This window comes from Aythya marila, assembly GCF_965140915.1.
Source record: "Aythya marila genome assembly, chromosome: 3".
Classification (NCBI taxonomy): domain Eukaryota; kingdom Metazoa; phylum Chordata; class Aves; order Anseriformes; family Anatidae; genus Aythya; species Aythya marila.
The window spans coordinates 95,983,072-96,004,729 of NC_139044.1; the positions used below are offsets into that span (position 1 = coordinate 95,983,072).

Consider the following 21,658-nt stretch of genomic DNA (forward strand, 5'->3'; position numbering starts at 1 on the left):
TACCAGGTGGCCATATAATTTAGACTGAGCATTCTTCTTACATATGTTTACTTTGCCCAAGGAAAGGTAAAGAACACTTTGTTTATTTAGAAAGTCAAGCAACTCTCCCAGTACTGTAGCGGCAAAACTTGATTAGGGGATTAAGGCATCCATGTTAAGTCATTTATAGATCAAGGCCCAAAAGAAATATCAGGGTATTTTCTTTCTTGGTAACATCATAACCCTGTCCCCCAAATACCTCTGTGTAAGTCACCTAATGACCAGCCATGAGAAGGCAAATTTCCAAAAATAGGATATTGGCCTGGCAAACAAGGGCCTTTTTTGCCTCTAACCAGTTGCATAAAACTTTGAATTGCCTGTGGATAAGCAAACATTGCTTCATGTTACTTAGGCTGTTCAGTTTCCAGGTTCTTCAAGAAACAATCCTTTTTCAGACCAATTCTTGTTTTATGTCTGTATAACTTAAGAAATAAATAAATAAATAAAAGGGAATTAAGAAAGCTCTGTGAAATTATGTATGTTAATAATGTTATTATGTATAAGTTATGTGTGGGAGTAACCTTTTTTTGTTTATGTTTCTGCACTAAAGAACACCTATGTTTTATCATGTTATTTATGTTCTTTGATGAATCATGGATAAAGTTCTGGAGTACAGGGCGGAAATGGTATTAAAAATATAGGATTTTTTGATATTTTTCTCTTGTGCACAGAAGGTATTAGAGTTGCAAATGTCCCTGTTCTTAGGGAGTATAAAATGCTACATTAAAGCAGAATTGTCAAATGTTATTCTGTTATAGCAAGTATGTGCAAACTAGATAGCTGAAATAGTTTGTGTAAGTTGTGTACACAGAAATTAAGATACTAGCTTCTATCTCTTAGCATTTTTACACATCTTTCCTATGGTATTTTAATGAATGATGAGATTTCCTCTTTCTATGAATTGTGGTGTTCTAAGTACTGATTTGCTGTCTGAAACACATTAGTAATCTGAAAAACAAAAACAAAAACAAACCATACTTAAAATAGTTCTTGATGAAAGAACTTCAGATTTCATCCAATAATGTTTAATTAGAAATCTTTTTGATGTTCAGATCATTTAGGGAGATTAGATGCTAATATTTTTTCAGCTTGGCTGGGACTTACACACATTGTAAAGATCACATAACCTGGTGAAAGTACTTTTATCACAGTTCTTGAAAAAGGTGAATGTATTTCAGTTGTGTTCTCTGACCTAGCTCAAAAATGAGAGGACTTTTTCATCTCTAAGGAAAAAAAGGCATTTCTCATCTCAGCAATAGAGGTGTTCCAATTTACATTTACTACAGATTCCTAATATCATGGCTTTATTTCATAGGTTTACAACAATGACCTGCTCTGTCTTTAGTATATTTTTTTGGTTAGAATGGTTGGGGTGTGCATTATATTTATGTTTACAAAATATCATTTACTTTAAAGGAAATGCTCATTTAAATTAGAATCCAGTTTTTAAATTCTTTCAGAAACCCAAAGAATTAATCAAGAGGGGTATTAACTACAGTGTTCAATCCCTGATTCTAATAGTATATTGTTATAAATGATATATCATATATATATAAATGATAAATCATCATAGAATCGGTCACAGAACCATGGAATGGTTTGGGTTGGAAGGGACTTTAAAGATCACCTAGTTCCAACCTGCCTGCCATGGGCAGGGATGCTGCCCACTAGATCAGGTTCAACAGGGCCTCATCCAACCTGGCCTTGAACACCTCCAGGGATGGAGCATTCACAGCTTCTCTGGGAAACCTGTTCCATTGCCTCATTACCCTCTGAGCAAATAATTTTTCCCTAATATCTAATCTAGTTAGTTTAAAACCTCATTTAATTTATAATCGTTACCCCTTGTCCCATCACTCTCTGCCCATGAAAAAAAAAAATCACTCTCCATCTTTTTTATAACCTCTGTTAAGTACTGAGGGGCCGCAACGGGTCTCCCCAGAGCCTTCTCTTCTCCAGGCTGAATGTCGCCAACTCCCTCAGCCTGTCTGCATAGGAAAGGTTCTCCAACCCTCTTATTATCCTTGTGGCCCTCCTCTGGACCATTTTAATGGATCCACATCCTTCTTGTGCTAGGGACCCCTGACCTGGACACAGCACTCCAAGTGGGTTCTCAGAAGTGCAGAGCAGATAGGAACAATTACCTCCCTCAACCTACTGGCCATGCCTCTGCTGATGCAGCCCAGGATGCAGTTGGCCTTCCAGGCTGCAAGAGTGCACTGTCAGTTCATGTCAAACTTTTTATCCACAAGAACCCCCAAGTCCTTCTCTGCAGAGCTGCTCTCCACAGGTTCTCCCAGTCTATACTCATGTTTGGGATTGCTCCAACCAAGGTGCAGCACCTTGTTCTTGGACTTGTTGAACCTCATTAGGTTCATGTGTGCCCAATTCTCAAGCCTGTCCAGGTCCGTTTGGATGGCTTCCTTTCCTTCTATTTTATCAACTGCACCACTCAGCTTGCTGTAATCTGCAAACTTTCTGAGAGTGTACTCGATCCCACTGTCTATATAATTAACAGATATTAAAAAATACTGGTCCCAAGACGGACCCATGAGGGACCCCACTCATCACAAGCCTTCACCCAGACATAGAGCAGTTGACAGCAACTGTCTGGCTGTGGCTATTGAGACAATTCCTTATCTACTAAATAATCCTTCTTTCAAAATCATCTTTCTCCAGTTTGGAGATCATGATGTGGGAATGTGTCAAAGGCCTTACAGAAGACCAGTTAGATGACATTGGTCAGTCTTCCCCCTTTGCATGTGCCTTGACACTGCTTCCAGGAGGATCTATTCTATGATCTTCCCAGGCACAGAGGTGATGCTTATTGGTCTGTAGTTCCCCCGGTCTTCCTTTCTACTCTTTTTTAAAAATAAGAGTGATGTTTCCATTTTTCCAGTCACTGGGGACTTCACATGACTGCCATGACTCATCTACTAGGGGATCTTATCCACTAGTTCTTTAAACAGTTGGAATTTTGTTCCTCTGAAGTTCAGGGTTCTGACTTTGCTCTTCATCAGGTCCATATTCCTATAGATGATGAACTCAACCAGGGTGTGATTGCTGCAGCCCAAGTTGCCTCCAGTCTTAAACTCTTTCATAAGCTCATCTGCATTGCTGAGCACCAGATCAAGTAATGCTTCTCCTCTGATTGTTCTGTCTTATACCTGGACCAGAAAGTTATCTTTGACATACTCCAGGACTCTCCTGGATTGCTTACAGCCTGCTGTTTATCTTTTCCAGCAGACATCTGGGTGGTTGAAACCCTCATCAGGATGACAGCCTGTGAGCATGATGCTTCTTGTAGTTGAAGCAAGAAGGCCTCATCAATTGCCCTTGATCAGGAAGCCTGTAGTAGACCCCAAAAACAAGGTGTCCTTTATTGGTCTGTCTATTAAGTCTATTACTTAACTTTTACCAACACGCTCTCGACCTGCTCATAGCTGTTTCTCAGAGGAAGCTCTTTGCAATCTACCGATGTCTAAACATAGATGGCAACATCTCTGGTCCTCCTTCCCTGTTTGTCTCTCCTAAAAAGCCCTCAGTTGCAGCATTCTACTTGTGTGATCTGTCCCAACATGTTTCTCTGATAACAACTATGTCATAGTTTTCTAATGACATCATTGTTTCCAACTCATCCTGCTTGTTTCCCATGCTGTGTGCATTAGTGTAGCATTTCAGCTGTGCTATTGGCCACACCACCTTTTAAGAGGAGCCCTCCCAAGATCCTTTGGGACAATTCACAGGTATGTCCCTGTTGTTTCCTTAAGTGTTGGTGTTTCCAGGTGGTGTTTCCAGGTTCCCACATCACTCAGAGCTACTTCCCCTTCCCCCACAGAATCTAGTTTAAAGCTCTGCTAATGAGTCCAGACAGCTTGCTGCCCAGAAAGCTCTTGCCCCACCTGGTCGTGTGTTTCCCATCTGGTGTCAGCATGCCTCGTCTCTCAAAGGTGCATCCGAGATCATAGAACCCAAAACTGAGCAAGGCACCAGCCATGGAGCCATTCATTCTCTTTATCCATTCATCTCCTTTTTCTAGGTTCTCAGTCTCCAACTGGGAGGACAGAGATGAATCTTGTCAACATCTTTCCAAGGGACATATTCTGATATTTCAGAGTCTCCTTGTTGCAGCCTCATTTGACCCTATGTGAAAGAGTAGGAATAGGTCATACTCTTCTGGCCACACCAGGCTTGGTAGCCTGTTTGTGATGTCACAAATAGAAGCCCTGGGAAGGCAGCAAACCTCTCTGGAGAGATTAGGCAGCAAATGGATGCCTCAGTGCCTCTCAGAGAGGAGTATCTAATTGCTAACACCCTTTACAGTTTGGGGGGGATTTTTTGTTGCACTGGTTCTAATATAGGTGGTTGGTTGGACCAACTTTGTAGAGTTGTCCTTTCCTGGCTCCTTGCCATTACTCACACACTCATTTTTTTCCAGCCCTAGAGCATCATATCTGTTGCACAGAGGCACCTCAGGGACAAGGGTGAGACTCCTCCTCCTGCTCTGAGTGGAGACAAGGGACCAGTGTCCCTTGTCTTGTAAGTTAGTCAAGTCTGTCAGTTCAGGCCTGGAAGCCTTCCCCTTGCCAGGACCCAGGGCAGAGCTGTTGCTTAGCCCATATCAGAACACAATACATCGATCTCTCACTCAGATTCCTGGATACTGTGCTGCCTGGTGAGCTCCTCTCACAACATGTCAACATGCTCAAAAAGTTAATCCAGCTGGCACACTTGTATCTGCAGCACCCACCTCTGCTTTCAGGCTGAGGAGGACATCCAGATTCTGGAGTTCTCTGTAACTGATGGCTTGGGCAGCCCTGTTGGTCCTTAGAGGTCTGTTTGGGTGTAGGCCAAGTCTCAGACTCAGCCTCGGTGTTGCAGTGGGTGGACACCATTTCTGTTTCAGTAGGAGGCTGCTGCTTGTTGCTCACGGAGTAGAAAAAAGTAGCACACGTTCTGCCTTCCCTGTGTGCCTTCCCATACGATTTAAAATATTACCCTTTTCTACAATGTCATTCTTCTTTAGATAAAATATTTTCATTTAGCATTTTGACTCCCTTTAAATCTTGTGAATCCCTTTTAAATACATTGCAAATAGCTGAGGATTTTACTCTGGAGGCATAGAATATGTTCACAAATAGTTTGCTGCTCTTCATTGTAATTTAATGATACAAGTTACTGAAACCTGTGTCCATATAATTAATCTAGTTTGTGTATCCAATGATTATTAAAGTCTGCTGAACATTTCTGTTTTATGTTAACTGCCTCTGAGAAGGTGATGACATGAATTTCATAGTGAGCAAGTTGGGAAAACCATCTGTTTATAATTTTTAATGTAATTTTGCAACAACTGCCAGGTGAGTTTCTAGGAAGTATATTAAAAAAAAAAAAAAAAATCATGTAAATAAAATTACCACTATAGAGCTGAGCAATAAAATCATTACTATTGAACCATAGGTTATATGAAAGAAATCTGAAGGTCAGTTTGTTCTAAATATTCCCTCAGGATATTGTTTCCTGGGTATGTGTTGGAAACATTTAATAATCATTGAGCTCATACACATTTGGTGGCACAGTTGTGGTGAAAGCTAGCATGTCAAATGTTGCAAACTCATAAAAATAACTCAAATTTGCTCTCAGATGTAAAAAAGTAAAAACAAAAACAAACAAACCCCAAACAAACAAGCGAACAAAGCTACCAAAACAACACAGGAAACTGATCATTCCTTGCTGTTTGAAACTGAATAGGAATTCAGCAATTCTGTTAGGTGAGGGAGAAGGAAAGAAATTCGGTAATAACTGTATCTCTGAAAGTCAAGTCTTATAAGACATTAGGTGTTTGTTAGCTAACACTGAGTGAGATCACAATCAAGTATGTAGACAAACAAGAATAAGGTTGAAAACATCCTGTTCAGTAAGAGGTGCCTTCTGTCAAGGCAGGGAGATGCTGAGAATACAAGTAAGCTTTAAACCTGTCCATAAGACGTAACGTTTTGTGCAGTAAGGTGCTTCTAGGCATTTAAGGACAGAGTGCAGAATTGTATCCTGAAGAAGGATGTATGCCACCTGTCCTCATTAATGCCTCATTTTAAGGGTTTAATAAATGCTAGATATATCTTTTGGTGACACTCTTGAGGAAGAAGGGGAGATAATATTTGGTAAAAGCCCCCAGATTGAGTTACTGTCAAAGTTAGAAGAAATAAGTTAAATAGGCCCTAGTGTTAGGAAGACTACTTCATTAACAGAAATTTAGGTCGACTTTTCCTTTCCAAGTATTACTCAGTGTACATTTTCCTCCTTGAGGTGATGTGTCCAGGCAGTCCCATTCCCCTCCCTCCCGTCCCCACATACATCCCTGCTCTTTGATATAGCCTACAACAAGGACCCAGGTGTTCAGTATTCAGCTCTGATAGCTTGTTGGGGGAACATGAGCATTTCAGGAGAATATCCTAACCATGGTGGCTGTAAGGGGGCATCCAGATGAGGATGGTGATACTTTTTCTGTTGAAGCTGTCACAAAGTTTAGCAAAGAATTTAAGGAAATCTGTGTCTAAGATTGCATATAAAAGTCTTTGAACAAAATTCAGAAAAGTGAGGGGGAATGGCAGGCATTATGAAAAGTCCAAAAAGCCTGAAGAACACTTCCAACCTCTGCCAATTAAGAAAGAAACAATTCCACTAATGGTGCCTAATATACAATGTAAGACATTTTCTGTGTTTTTGAATGTACAAAGTAATTGACAGCTATAATTATATTTAGCCATATGATTCAAATGAATAAAACCCCATGACTGCAGTACAAGGTGTCTTGCAAAGAGCGTAGCTGTTAAAAACAAATTGGACTGCCAGTGAGTGTTATTGAATTTACGACCTTTCTTATAAAGATGGAATAGCTAATGAGAAAATGAGTGTTCTAGATCCAAGGTGATGTGCCCACACTATTTGGACACTGCGGAAATGTTTTGTCCTGAAAAGGGGACATATTTTTGTATTTTGTTAAGGACTTTCCTGATAAAATAAACCTCTATGTATGTATAAATGCAATCTCTCCCTGTATCTCAAGTTGGAATTTATACATATATGTTTAGATCTAAAAATGCAAAATTTAATATATTTATGTGGGAAAATAAGATACATTTATTTGTGTTAGCTGCAGTCAATCTATCAGCACTGACACTGAATTAGTTTGTAGATTGTGGGAGAAGTATTACATTCTTCTAAATAATACATTTTGTACAACAGAGCCCTGCTGTGTACAGGCTTGTTTTCCTTGCAGTTTAATTAGAAGATCAGAGGTCTATCCTACATGTAATATCTATTATGTACCGTGTATTACACTGTGAACAATACATGAAGCGAGAAGTTCAGTGGAATTTTTTAGGTAAATAACATATATTCATATTATTATATATAATACTTATTTGATATTTGATTTAGTGGGATTTTTTGTTTGTTTTTAGCAGAGAATTCATGCATTGGGGGAAAACAACAACAACAATGACAACAAAATATTTGTCTTCCTAATCCACCTTATCTTTTTAACTTGCTTTGTTGCTTTGGTCATTTGTCAAAATCAATATTAACTGCAGAAAAAATCTGTATTACTTCTCTGGTTTCTCCTTGTGATTTTGGCTGGAATTTAGTTTTGCTTCTTTTTGTTTTTTGAAACATCTTTTCTACCTTACTGTGAGAGTATGAGACTGCCACCAAGTATTTGCTAATCTTTTCGTTTTGGCTTAGAAACAAAACCACTCTTAGCTGTAACCTTCTGAAGTACAATAACTATCTTTAATGACCAAGAATGGTGTCTGTTTCAAATATGCAAGGATGACAAAGAAAAATCTATCTGTTGTTGCTGGTAGTACTGAGTGATGGGAAATACACTTGAGTATTGCTATTTTAAAGATACCATTTTATAGAGAGAGTTGGTACCTACCTGTCCTTAGAACTTCAAAGCATACTGATTTTAAAGCTTTTAGGAAGACTGAATTAGGAAAGGTAAAACCCTTTCTCCAAGAAACTAGAATTACTCTCATAACTACACAGATGCAAAGGCTTATGTTCAGTGCTCACAATTCAAACTTGGTATATTCTACAGTTTCTGCTCTGGTTACATAATGGCAACGAGCTTGAATTTTTAACAGTAATTCTGTTTCTTCCTCTGAGTTAGTTAGGCCATACTAGTAAGAATTCATAATCAAAAGTAAAAAAAAATTAAAAAAAAAAAAATTATCACAGAAAGTAAAGTGTATAGCTCCTCAAAAGATTTCTTCTGTGTTATAAAGCAACCAGAACTTTTAATATATCTGCAAGGGATAACATATCTTTATCTCCTTTAAATTAAAGTGGGAAAAAAAAGAAAAGCAACACAATAATCTCAATTAAATGAAAAAAAAAAATAAAATCCTAATATTTATGTATTTATCTGCCAGAATGGTATTGGGTAATTATTCATTCCTACATTTCTTCATTAGGTTAAGTTTTATTGATACTAACATGATGATCACTTACAAGATAATTTTACAAAAGAAATTTGACAATATATTCTATCACTGCTGAAGATAAGAATTAAACCTGTCTGTATGAAAACTAGAATGCAACATCATTTTTGACACTTTGGTAGCAAGTTTTACACTTGCCAGATAAAAATGTAAAGAAAAAGTACATTTATGACAAATTCCAGTTTCTAATAGCTTGTCTTCAACTGTCACATTTACTATTAATATTAATATATGTAGATACATGCATAGTAATGTGTACAACATAAATACACTGAACTGTATTTGCATGTTAAACGTCAAGAACTATTTGTTGTAATTGCAGTCTTCTGTGCTGTTTCCAAGTTTAGAACATTGCTGTGCTTTAAAAAGTGTTTATATCTCATTCCACATATGTTTGTGTATCTAAAGGATTCTGTAACAGGTTAAATATAAAATTATCTAAATAGTAGACAGGACTAACATATCAAAATAAATTTTCAAACTTGCTATGAAAGATAGTTACTAAATATCTTGTAAATTAAATTTAGTGAATTATGTCTGGACAAACACATTAACTTCAAATTATGCTGTTCATGACACTTGAAACATACCTTGACTTCAGAATATTTGTTTTGTAAGAGAGTATAATTTAGGAAGCAATTTTGGTGATAATGCATTGCAAAGAATTAAATTTAGAAATCTCTTTTTACTCTTTTAGTGAAAAAAAATAATGAGAACTATGATATCTTATTTTTGTTGGTAAAATTAGAAGAAACAGGCAAGTGATTTAATATTCAAAACCATTTTTTTGTAATTAATATAGAGAATTAATTATTTTCTTTTTACTATCCCAAGTTTTATGAAGTGTACTTACTAAGACATGCTGTCTATGAGAAGACAAACTCTGATGACATTTTTTATCCTCTGTTTATCTTAAATATGTTATAAATTGTTATAAATTGAAGGTAGTTATCACTACGGTTATATCACAGAATATTTGTGACAAAATTTCAAGTCTTTAATACAGTATGTACATGTATGCATAAATATATATATAAATGTGCACATATACATTTATAATTTTATTATTTATTATATATTATTTGTTATTTATTATATTTATCACTATATCTCTATTTCTATCACTATATTTATACGTATCTATGTTTATACTTATGAGACATTTTATAATTGAAATTAGGAATTCTCTTTCCCAAAGGATTTCAGCTGAAACTGATTGTTGTACCCTTTATTAAAGTGGAGAAAATAGTACTAAATTCAAGGAAATTATAAATACTAAGAAATCCCAGAACATTTTACCTTTGTAAAGCCTCGCTTTACTAAAGCTTGTTTTCTTTTGCCCTCCTTCCCTTTCTGCTGTGACCTTCTCTGTTTTCAAAGAAACATTCCTTTCATTATTTTTTTTTTTTTTTGAGATGAGCTTCAGACTGACTGGCATTTTGACTGTTTCATGACGTCAATCTTGAACAACTATCATTTTTTCCGACCCACAGTCTGTGAAAAGTTTCTGTGAAAAGTTTGCATGTTTTTACAAGTTACCTCAAATAATTATTGTATTATTTTTATGGTCTTTACATTGCCTGTATTTTCTATTTTCAGTGGCTGTCATGTAGATGACACTGAACTATACCTCCAATCACACCTAATATATGGTAAAATGAAGAACTAGACCAATATTTGCCCTAATGGATGATATGGCCATGGCACTCCCTCTTCAGCCCACACTGCTTGTTAGGAAAAGAAGATTAAAAAAAATAGACAAAACTATATTCAAACAGAAAAGGTGAAATCCTGATAGGAGGGTGAGTGTGGCCCTAGGCAATGCAGGCAGATGCGCAAAAGCCTGAATTTGCACTAAACTCCCACCAAGAAGAAAAACTCTAGTAAAATAAAAATAGCTTAGGTTAACACAAGCTAAAGAATGACTATTACAAATAATAATAATAATAATAATAATAATAATAATAATAATAATAATAATAATAATAATAATAATAATAATAATAAAATATTATCATGAAATTATTTTGATCTGAAATAAAACACAGTTTATTCATTGGATTAGCACTATATATGCTTTCATGATTTGTTTTTATGATAACAATATGAAAATGTTTTTACAACAAAGCCTCTATTGTCTTAAGTTGTATTAGAGAAAATACATTGTCTTTCTGTTATAGTGTGTGCTGTTTCTATTGACTTTATAGTATTCATATTTATCAGCCTTAAAGTTTTTCTGTTGTTGTTTTTCATTTACTTCTGGCTCCTATGCTATTTTGCATTCTTTTCATTGTTATTCTGCCTCTTTTCTTGAAGATGGATTGAAAATTCAGTTTTCTAGTGAGAATTCAAGTGCTTCTCTAATAAGCACTGTATGTATTTCAAAAATGAAAATTGCGGTTAGTGTGCTGTATAAAAAAATTCATGAATGTTCAAAGTTTTGATTAAGGACCACTTTTTTTTTTTTTTTGACAATATAATGTCATTTTCTGCAACATTAGTATGAGACTGATAAACTGTATGAATTTCAGAAAAAAAAAAAAAAAAAAAAAAAAAAAAAAGAACTGTGGTATATAACCCATATGATTTTATTAAGGAACACATAAATGGCTACACAGCATGCAATTTTCAATTGCTTTTCTTTCCTTTTCCTATCTGACTCAGTTATTCTCGGGCCAAGTGCTAATTAACATGATTTCCAAAAGTACAATGTACAAAATTATAACAATTTACTAAAATAGTGATCAATGGGCTGAAGGATACTAGCTGGCAAAAAGCAATAATGTAGGATGGGAAAACATTTTGAAAATATAACATGGTTTGGATTTGCAGTCATTGACTTCAGACAGTTACCTAAACAATGTCTAATTCTGCTGTAGGGGATGAGACATCTTGCAAACCCAGAAATTTTACAACAGATGTTCAAAAGAACAGAAAATAATGAAGAAGAGAAAGGAGAAAGAGAAAGCAAGCCTTCCTCCTTAATACTTGGCTACATATAGGCAGGGTAAGCAGTTTTAGTTGTGGAAGCACACAAAATTGAAACAGTATAAGAAGAATAATTAGTTTTGAAAGAGAAGATGCAGTTGAATAGAATAGAATCATAGAATAGAATCACAGAACAGAATCACAGAATGACTTAGGCTGGAAAGCACCTTAAAGATCACATTGTTCCAACTATCTGCCATGGGCAGGGATGCCACCCACTTGATCAGGCTGCTCAGGGCCTCATCCAACCTGGTCTTGAACACCTCTAGTGATGGTGTACCCACAGCCTCTCTGGATAATCTGTTCCAGTGCTTCATCACACTCATAGAAAATAATTTTCTCCTTATAACTAGCCTTTATCTATGCAATTAGTACATCATGAAAGCAATGTTTATCATCTGGATTTATCCTTAGTAAGTACAAGAGCTTGTAAAGATAAGTTTAGTGAAACATGTCTAGAATTTTCTTTTGCATTCTTAAGTCCTCCATGTTTTTTGGTGGCTCTAGGTGGACTTGGAAACTGTAGTGCAGCTGCTGATTTTCTGTGTTTCTCCTTGAAAGGCCAAGGAATGCACAGTTTATGGGAGGGAAAGAGGAAGCAGGAAGGACAGGATGGGAGGGGGAGAAGGAATTGAAGAAAGAAGGGAGGAAGAAGAAGGCATATAGGCAGGAAGGAAAGAAGATATGAATAGTACTTACAGAACAAGCTACTATTTCAGTAACATTTTTCTATTTTTTTTTTCCCAAAATCGTAAATGGAGCAGACAAATAAATAGGGCAAATACATCAAGGTCAATTGGACCAGGATGTAGACTTGACAAACTAGGTGTTTCAGATTAGAAGGTGGTTGATCTTAATTTAATAAATTAAAATGCAAAACACTACACTGGAACACAGAAAAGCATTCAGCAGGCAGTCAGGTCCCTGTATGTTTTGTTTACAATGTGCTACCAAGTTTCTAGGTGAAAGATAACAATGGGAACAACTGAACTATGAGAATAATATTCTGTTGCTATTCTACTTTTTCTGCTTTTGAAATAAACAGAAAAGTAAAGGACTTCAGAATGTAATTTTGTTGAGTGAAGTTATCACGATTTAGCAATCAGTTATCCTGGTATTCATAGTAATAGTAACATACCTCATAGTAGTCAGAGTTTAAAGTGAAATTTTGCGGGATACATGTTTAGGAGGCTAGCATATACTTTATTCTGACATATTTAACTTTCAGAAGAGTAAGATTTTGTTATCCTCAGTATATTTAGAACAAAAATATTTCTTTATTCTGCTATGTCTAACTTTCAGAAGAATAATTGTTCAAAGTATATTTAGAGCTGATTATTATTATTTTTTACACACTGATTACATTTTTACACACTGATTACATTTTACACACTGATTATTATTATTATTTAATATTTAATATGATTCAAACTAATTTCATTTGTGGAACATAAGAGTTTCTCATCCATCCAAATCTCTGTCCTCATGCTGGCATCTCCCAGGGTTGCCTCCTGCTGGAGGTGAAGAATACACTATTTGATCTTTACCATCTCTGGTGAATAGCTGGCATTTCTCCTAATATAAATGGAACTCAGGAAGACACTTTGTTTGAAATAGAATCATAAGAGCTAAAGATGTGTTTTTATCTCCTCTTCATTGAAACAAAGCCAGCCAAAAATTTATTCCCTGTGCTACCAATGTCACTGTAGTGTTTACTACAGTGTTTGGCACATGTTTTTTCATTTGTTCATGTATTTTTCAGAAGTGTTTGGAAACACTTCTGAAAAATAAAAATTTAGATGCTTACATATGGAACCCATGAGCCACACCAAAGCTACTATGTAGCTTTAATTCTCATTTACTCATTCAGATATATAATGTATGTAGCAAAAAGTAGCTATACCAGTTCTATGGCTACAAAATATGTTTCAGCTTTCTTAAATCAGAGAACAATGTGCCAGGGATTCAAGGAATACCAAAACCATTTTTGTTCACCTTGCAAACAGTTGTTCTTACCATTTCATCTTTTATTAAAAATCTGAACAAATCAAATGCATCTTTTTCATCCTTTGGCACATGAAAAATAAACAAGTAGTTGTATGATTATTTTTGCATATACATAGCTAGCAGTAAATTATAAACACTAATCTTCTGAACTCATCAAAAAGAGAAAAAAATAAGTATGGCAAAGTTTCATTAGGATTTTGCCTCAGAAGTCTTGCATTATTGCATTTATAAGACAAGATAGAATGTGATTTTTTTTTTTTTTTTGAAAAAACAGATTTATCCAAAATTTAAATACCATGATTATCCAGACAAGAATACCTTAAAATAGTTAAACAATTGGGAAAATACCTGCATTATTTTCTTTTCATCTGTAGACATATTTAGAAACCAAAACCATAAAAACCAAAACCAAAGTAAAAAAAATGAGTCAAAACAATAAATATGTTGAATATTTAAATAATTCATTTGGCATTTTACCTTAAATACTACATTACATGGGATCTATTGTTTTGAATTTGAATATTGTAGTTGTAAATCAAAAAAAAAAAAAATAAATTAAAAAATAATAAATAAAAGGTGACTTATACTAGTCCTGCAAACAGGAAATTTATTTTTTGCTTGTTTTGTTTTAAATGATGACATATCTTAAACATATCTTAACCTTTCACTCCATTTTTACAGTTGGAAAAAAAAATCTCATAACATTTGTGTTATAAGAATCCTATACTTCTGTGAAGGCGCAAAGATGTAGGATAACTTAAATTCATATCCATTTATTCATATTCATTTATTTATATTCATATTCAAATATGAATATTGCCTTCTTTTTTGTTAGTTTGTTTGAAATGAACCATTTGGACTTTGACCCTGAGACAACTGCAATTTTCTGCTTAATGCCCGTTCCATCATCCAAGCCCATCCAACGCTTGTTCAAGCCCATACTCCCCCCCAAAATCATGCATTCAATATTGAGAATACATTCATTCTTCAGACTGTCATTCATTCTGCTTCTCTAAGACATCTATTTCAGAGTGGGGTAAATCATTGCCAGGGAAGCTTCTTTCTTTTAACACTAAATATGGATGAATCTCAGACATTTATCTTTAATCTGATACCTTGTTCAGATGGTGTATTCAGATAGAATGAATCTCACCATGAGGTGCCACATATTTTTTTTTTTTTTAATAGTTGGTGTTTTTCAGGAATTTCAAAAATATGTTTATGGACAAACACTGGTTTTGGGGGCTTCAGAGTTTCATCACAATCCATTCTCAAGGGTGTCCACTGTAAGAAAAATACTGCTCTTCACAGCTCCTAGTATCCTGTCATCCTCCTTATCACAGAATCACAGAATTTCTAGGTTGGAAGAAACCTCAAGATTGAGTCCAACCTCTGACCTAACACTAACAAGACCTCCACTAAACCATATCACTAAGCTCTACATCTAAACGTCTTTTAAAGACCTCCAGGGATGGTGACTCCGCCACTTCCCTGGGCAGCCCATTCCAATACCTAACAACCCTTTCAGTAAAGAAGTTCTTCCTAACATCCAACCTAAAACTCCCCTGGCGCAACTTTAGCCCCCTCGTCCTGTCACCAGGCACGTGGGAGAACAGACCAACCCCCACCTTGCTACAGCCTCCTTTAAGGTACCTGTGGAGAGCGATAAGGCCCCTGAACCTCCTCTTCTCCAGGCTGAACAAGCCCAGCTCCCTCAGCCGCTCCTCGTAAGACGTGTTCTCCAGACCCCTCACCAGCTTGGTCGCCCTTTTCCATCTTACTTCACCCTATTTTCCATCTTACTCTGGAGTGGCTAAATATTGGAGTGTCACAAACAACATAAATTACTTTGCTTTTGAGTGGAGAAACAAGATGATGAAGCAGCTAATGGAAAGCTCCCCATCATGAAGAGGTTACAGTTTAAGCTCAGATATGACACACAATACACACACACACACACATACACAAAAGGAGAAAGTAAACAAGAGACAGAAATGTGACTATATTTTTTAAAATGCATTTTTGATTTCCAAGTGCATTAGATTGTTCTCTTAATGGAAGATTTTAGAAGAAATGTTTTAGAATTAATTTGAAAGAAGAGAAAATAAAGTCTGTATGTAGGGATTCAGAAGACATTCTATCAATGTGAGACAGCTAGAAAGAGAGCATGAAGATAAAATGGCAGAAGGAAATTAAAGCAGTGCTGAACTCATGTCCTTAGCACATAGAAGAAGACAAGGTCAAAGTTATAGGTTAATGCTGAGTAATTTGGGTCACTGAATGCCAAGAACAAGGAATTTGAACTTGTCCTAGCAGAAGGATATAGTTATGGATGATGTAATTGTAGCATCACAAACTGTGGAGTTGGCCACATTTTATGCCATAAATTATATTAGTACATTCCAAATTTGTTGACTGAGGTCAAAGATAAAGGGAAACTATAAGGCAGTTTTAGTAAGTAGGTTTTTGCCTGTATAAAACTGTGAGATAATATCAGATAAAATGTTGATATATATTCAGAATTTTTTGGCGTTTTCAGGTATTCTACTGCCTATTTTCTTCTCTTCATGAGAAGAATTGATATGAATCACTATTGATATATCACTATACTGTCCAGTGTACAAATGAATAGATAAAAAGTAAAATTGAACCATTTTTACGTTTTTCTGCCCTCTGCATTTTTAGTTGGACACAGTTTCTCAACATCATTTTCTGTGCTCCAGTGAAAAACTCAAATTATACCTTTTACTAAAAAATGAAAGATTATTAAGACCTCTTGAGACTTGGTTGTTAGGTTTTTGACTTCTTCAATATAGCAGTTCTTCAAGATCAAGAGTCTAACCTTAAAGTTCAGTGTTTTATCATGCAGTTGAGAGAACAAAAATAAATAAATAAATAAATAAATAAATAAATAAATAAATAAATAAATAGTAAACGGTTTTGTAACAACTGTATAAAGCTTATTGGTTTTCTTCATTTTCATCTCAAACTTAGCCTAAGGAGAGAAAGAGAGCAAGTGGATTTCCTTGCTACTTAGTTTTGTTTACCAGTATGCCTCAGTGTATGTTCTTCAAACATAATTTATCTAATATAGTTAAAATGTTTCTGGCTACTTTTACAGCATTTCTAAGACAGTCATCTGTTTTACACATCTGAAAGTTTGAATGCATTTTACCACTGGTATGCAGTGTCTTGACAGCATATTGGATGCTGCTATTTTATGTCTGTGGGAGTGAGAAATGAAAATGCCAGTTTTATGACAACATGATGCATTGATTCTACTCATATGAATATCATTAATGTCATATTCTGCCTTCTTGTCTTGTGCCAAGTTATATTTTTAGTATAAACACAATAGTGTAATTCAGAATATTTTTGATCTGTCTTGCATTATTTCTTTTTTTTTTTTTTTTTTTTTTCTTAAATCCTAATAAAATCTGCAATGAGTGCTAAAGAAGGAAGACTACGATTCAAGGCTATATTTGAAATTAATGGAAATTCTTTTCCATGCACTGTTAGTGTTGAATCCATACACACAAAAAAAAAAAAAAAAAAAAAAATCAGAATTTTCGTGACTGTTTATTTTGTAAACATATGCTGATTTGTCAAAGCTCTGCATATCAATACATTTTAGGAAAATATGCAGGTCTGTGTTAAACATTAAAGTAGAATTTAGACAGAAATCTAAAAGTATCCAGCCTACAAGATCTAGTCTCCTGGGTTACAGTTCTTGATCCTCCATGCCCCCGATGAGTGGTTTAACCTTGAGGTTACTCCCTCATATAAAATGGAAGCAGTACAAGGTAGAAAGTGCATTTCACTGACATCCCTTTTCTACATATACCTGGCAATAGAAGATGCAACCCTTCTTGGACCTCACGACACTATAGAAGACAAAGAAGGTCAAGGGAGTTAAGAGATATTGCAGTAAGGAAGGATTATAAACTATACTACTGAATCACCTAAGAATAAGCTTTCTGGATAAAGCAGTGTTAAATATTCAGAATAGGATTTTTATTTTTTTTTTAATAGAAAACACTGAAGTGATATTTTTGATAATTTTGACTGATATTTTCTATTTTTCAATTATAAGTTTGCCGCTTTTATTTTTTTTTATAAATTCTCTTCAGAATAGGAAAAAGAAAGTTGTTGTACTTAAATGGGATAGAAAATCCACCTTTCAAAGAGCTCTAGTTTAGTATTTCCTTTTCTAATAACAAAAATGAAAAAATACAACCCTTGATGCAGAGTTATATGTTCTGTATTTTTTTCATTTTCAGTATTTTATTACTTATGAAGTAAAGTTTATATACGAAGCTTCAGAATATCTTCATAGAATGTTTTTTGAACTCCTAATTTTAGCAGTCTCTCATCTTCTAGGGCTTCATCAGCATTTTAAAACATCTGATTTTCTTCAAGCATAACAGAAATAACTAAATCTGTTTCTAGTTGCAATTTGGTCCAGAACTTTTGATATGCACAAGACCAAATATTGACAGATCATCTGAATACTTTGGGAAATTGCAGGCTATTCTATCATATAGCAATTTTCACTGACTAATTCTCAATGACTTTTGATCTTTAGAGTGTTGATCCAATAGTCTGTTGCTGAAGTTATTTCGGCATTTTGTAAGAGATAATGAACAAAGAAGGTAGCATTCAATTCGAAGCTGGGAAGAGATTTCAATTCAATTCAAAACTTTTAAGGAATTTCAGTGTATAGGATATCAATCTGTTTTTGAGGATTGTTCTTGGTGCTGCCAAGACTGCTGAAACAAATGTCACTTCTATGCCTTTTTGTAGAGTCTCTTTATAACATATCCTTTCATTTTGAAAGCCGCTTTTATAGAGGTAGTCACAGCTTCTAAGTTTCTTACTTCTGGTTCCTGGTTGCTCAACAGCTGAGCACTTCTATGTGAACACAGTAAAACTGCCGTTCTGATCTTCACATCTCCAGTTCATATTTATTTCTTAGCTGTTAGTTAAGCATATTTATATCCAAGTAATTTTGCCATCTATTCATACTTCAAAAATATATTTAAGTTACACTTTGTCGATATTTTTTCTCTCATACCAGTTTTTCAACACATAATATTTCACTTGGTCTTCAGAGTCGTACATGAATAAAAGACAGCAAATCACAAAAGTAACAATCATTACTATATCCAAGTGAATTACCAAGAGTGGAGATTCTTACAATTCCTTAATGATAATATGAAACAGTACTTTGAAAAAGGGATAGTTGTTTTTTTTTTTTTTTTTTTTTTTTAATTGTTGTTTAGTTGTTTGGGTTTTGTTTTGTTTTGTTTTCCCAAAAGTCTTTAGGAGTCTGAGTCAGTTGTTTAGTTGCTTCTTAAAAATTCATCTTCCAAGAATCATTGGTACCTTTGAATAGACAGATACAAGAAGTGCTGTTCAAATGTATCTGCATGTATGACATTAAGAAAACTCTATTTTTAATAACTGGCTATTTGAGACTACTATTTGGCTTATGTGCAGTTTCATATTTCTTGGAATAATGTTTAAATTTCTGATACACCAAGTTGCACTTAGTTTGCTAAGATAGGTTTTGCGTTTTACCTCTTCTTTATTTTCAAAAGTAGCAATTATGAAATTTGCCTTCTAATTGAAGTTAATAAAATAAACTTAGGCTGTTACAGTCTAAAGAAAAAAATTACCAATTGTATATTCATATCCTCATATGCTTATTTAGTGTCTGCCCTGATGTTTTTCAACATAATTGCAGGTTTCAGTTTTCTTTGTTGTGCAAAACTGCAGTGGTGCAAGTGACTGAGTGCACTCTCAAGACTGTAGTTGTCTACTGTGGAAGCAGTAGAATAGGAAATGAACAGAAATCTACTTTTGTACATGTGCATATTCTGTCTAGTCCTTTAAATTTACATGTTGTTGCACAAAGCTCATACTTAACAAAAGCCATGAATAATGTTTCCAACACTTGTGTGATCTTAGTGCTCAAGGTCTTTTGTTCCTTCAGAAGGTGGGAGAGATTGGCTTCAATTTTGGAAAATACAATAGGTTACTCTAATAAGGTGATTGCACTATCTCACAGCTTCTTGAAAGAAAAGGGAACCTCTTATAGCTTGATTTTAAAGAAAGCAGTTACTTTTCCATATCAGCAGGAGCCTTATCCTTTCTAATATACCATGATTACTCTGATTGTGAAATATGAAACACTGCTGTAATGTAGACACTTCTTTTTCTGGCACGTAGTTTCTGTAGATGTAGTTTTTCAAATTTGCTTGCTTCTGCTTAAACAGGGATAGCACAAGAATAGTCAGCAGTGGTGGCAGAAAGTAGAATTTTGCAAAGAGATGCTGAAAGCGTAAAAGGTCTAAGAGGCCAAATGAGTTTCCTAAGGGTTTGTGAATAAAAGTTTGGAGGATAGATCAGAGAATTCAGATGGACGTAGGAAATGCCATTTAGTTTGGAGTGTCAGAATGGGAAAACTGGAGGAAAAAGGAGAGAAAAAGGTCTTGCCCTGCCTACACTCCTAGGTAGTTTTGCCACTGTCAGGGGAAATAGTGAGCCAGGAGGCAGAACCCATGTGCTGAGCCTCTTCCTAGGCTCCAAAAGCAGCAAGATCTGAGAGCTGTGAGAAGGTGAGACACAGCCTGACTTTTCAGGCTGACAGAGATTCCTTGCTTCTTCCACGACACTGGCAGAGCAGGCAGCTGGCTGACCTGCTCTGCTCTTTACTTTGTCAGATGCCATTCTCAAACTTTCCACAAAGATCTCACCGTGGGTGACCTTCCTGAAAGTACCCCTTTAGGACTTATTTTCCCATCTGTAAAATGGATAACCATAGAATCTCCAAATGGAGTAGTCCCCTAAGGAAGGTTAGTAAACACAGCGAAAGGTTAGTAAACACAGTGAAGTTGTGAAGGGATGAGAAATTGTAGTGAATGAAGGTATATATAAATACTGCGAGAGAGAGGAGAGAGAGAAGAGGAAAGCAGCTCATATTTTTATTCTTCTTCCTGCTTTTTTTTTTTTTTTTTTTTTTTTATTTGGCTGGGATGTTCGTTTTGAAGTACTTTTGGTAGAATTCAGTTGAAAATTAAAACTTTATATTACAAAAATACACATTTCAACTTCCTATGTTTTGTTGTTGTTGTTGTTTTCCTGTTATTTTTCCATCAACAGTTCAGAGAAATTGTAAGACATTCCCAAAATTGCAAGACATTCCCAAAGTGGCTTAAATATTTACCAGTTCTGAGAGCATTGTCTGAAAAGTGTTGCCAAGCTCTAGAAGTTTCTGAGAATCGCCCTGTTAGTCTACCCTCAATATTTCCTTCACTGGAACACATGTATTTTGGGCATTCACAGTGGCATGATAAGACTGGCCTGTACTCTGCACAAAGTGAGAGGGAGCTGGGCCATTCAGCAAAGGCTGTATCTGCTAACAGAGTTATGGGACCTTATTTTCCGTACCACATAAATCCTTTTACTGTGCGACTCCTATACAAATGAAGTTGGATCAATTACACAATCAATCTGCATCTTAACCAGAAGTGGTATTGAGAAGCTATGACAATCTTGGACAAAATATGTGCAAAATTATCTCTTATCAAAATGCAAAGCTAATTATTCTGCCTACTGTAATTTCTCTCATATATGCTTTCATAATGGACATGTCTTAAAATGCACTGCTAGTTTTTTCTTCTAACAGCAGCATTTTGGTTCCTGTAAAAGAGACATGGTGATTTTTTTCTTTGTTATTTTTCTCTTTCCTCTATTTTTGAGGAAAGGAAGAAATGTCATAGGAATTACATGGACCTCATGTCAAAATATGCACAACAGGGACTGAATATAGAATATCTTAATTTTGTTTACAATCATCTTATTAGATATCTTCAGTCCTATTTTTTACTTCAGTCATTTGAATTTTGCACTTACCATTTTGTACCCCTCTAAGAGCGCTATGAAAGGAGGTAGAATGGTAAATTTGTGTCCTTTATGCCAGCAATGTCTCTTCTTTATATTGTGTCCTTCTATATTGTTAGAACAAAACAAGCAACACCTTTATTTCTTGAATATCTGTCTTCTTTACCCCTTCTGACCTTTTTGTCAGACAAAAAGTTGAGGGATATAACTGTGATGTG

General features: G+C 35.2%; 1 protein-coding gene across 1 annotated transcript in view; it reads left to right on the forward strand.

Moving 5' to 3' along the window:
* Positions 1-21,658, forward strand: part of CSMD1 (CUB and Sushi multiple domains 1) — a 1,184,580-nt gene that overhangs the window by 279,373 nt on the left and 883,549 nt on the right. The window lies entirely within an intron of this gene.